The sequence below is a fragment of the Octopus bimaculoides genome, chromosome 28, assembly GCF_001194135.2.
Source record: "Octopus bimaculoides isolate UCB-OBI-ISO-001 chromosome 28, ASM119413v2, whole genome shotgun sequence".
Taxonomy (NCBI): domain Eukaryota; kingdom Metazoa; phylum Mollusca; class Cephalopoda; order Octopoda; family Octopodidae; genus Octopus; species Octopus bimaculoides.
The window spans coordinates 7,873,554-7,875,161 of NC_069008.1; the positions used below are offsets into that span (position 1 = coordinate 7,873,554).

General features: G+C 33.1%; 1 protein-coding gene across 3 annotated transcripts in view; it reads right to left on the reverse strand.

Annotated features, from left to right (window-relative positions):
* The window catches only part of LOC106879244 (CYFIP-related Rac1 interactor B), a 157,521-nt gene that overhangs the window by 37,650 nt on the left and 118,263 nt on the right, over positions 1 to 1,608 (reverse strand). The window lies entirely within an intron of this gene.

The following is a 1,608-nucleotide window of genomic DNA, read 5'->3' on the forward strand; positions in this document are numbered from 1 at the left end:
TTGATGTTTAAAAACTAGTTTTATAGAAACTTGTTTCAAAATTCCTATTTTGTTTTCTTCACGTTAACTTCTGTAAGTTGAATTATGAAAAAAGTTGGAGAAAGAAACCTTGCTGTTTCTTGCAATACATACTAATATATACATCTAAAGCAAAATATTTTCAGGGGCCCTTAAAGTATTATTGTAGATCTGCAATTTAGTTGTTTGACCCCCCCCCCCCATCCCCAAATCTTATATGGACCCCGGTTGAGAACCACTGGTCTAAAACAAAAACATTCCTCAATGGATTAATATTTCAAGACCTGGTCAGCTTCTGCATTACAAATGAAACTATAGCTGTGATGTGCTGTTGCTGCATGGTCGGAAGCAGTGAAGGATCATGGGAATAATCTAACTGAAATCTTGATTTTAAATTGTTTAACAGCTACATCCTGGTACTTCTACAGATGATTCTAGACGTGATGTATCGGTATATATTTTATTATTAATTAAACTTCCATAGCTAAAGTATGTGTGCAGGTGAGACAAGCATATGAAACAAATACTCAAATCGGTTTTATGAGAAAGTATATATAAGTGCAGACATGGCTGTGTGGGTATGGGAGGTGCAGGCATAGCTGTGTGGGTATGGGAGGTGCAAGCATGGGTATGCGGCTAGAGTTCACTTTACTACCATGTGGTCTCATATTCTAACTCACAACACAGCACCTAGAGCAAAATAATGTGTTATATAGTAATTTCTGGCTAACCAATGACTTGTTTCAGAATTTGGGAAATAGAAACTGTAATACACGAGGGTTAGGGACCATCATATATTGCTTTTGCAGATTTCAGCCAAAGGCTGTGGCTATAATGGGGTACAATTAAATATATATATATATATATAGAAAATTATTAGAGGTTATGCAACCGTCTTAGGGATATGTGTATCCATAGGCACTATTATGTATAGTCCATGCTGTTAGGTTAACAATAGTTGGTAATTTAAAGGGTAAACCACGGTTTAATATATTCAGATAAAAAGAAGATAACACAAGAAGTGGAGCAACATGTAACAATTATAAGTCGATCATTAGTATTGAAAAATCATAATTTAATTATGGTCAAGATAACATTTACACCCGTTTCAGTTTGTTATTTTTGAGGTAAACTTGCGTTTATCTCGTTCTATGTAACAAACATCATCAGAATGACTTGAACTTTCCCAGAGGAATACTGACAGGAGATCGAAGGTTGACAGGAGAAAAAAAAAGAGGAAAAGGTTCCTTAGGTCTTTAGGCTTACATTTTTACGTCCTTAAAAATATAAGTCTAAAGACCTAACGAACATTTTCCTTCTTCCATTTTTTTTCTCCTGTCAATATTCCTTTGGTAAAGTTCAAATCATTCTGATGATGTTTGTTATATGGAAGGAGTTAAATGCAAATTTACCTCAAAACTAACAAACTGAAACGGGTGTAAATATTATCTTAACCATAATTAAATTATGATTATTCAATACTAATGATCAACTTCAAATTATTACATGTTGCTCCACTTCTTCTCTTATCTTATATATATATACACATACATACACACATATATATATATATATATATATATATATATA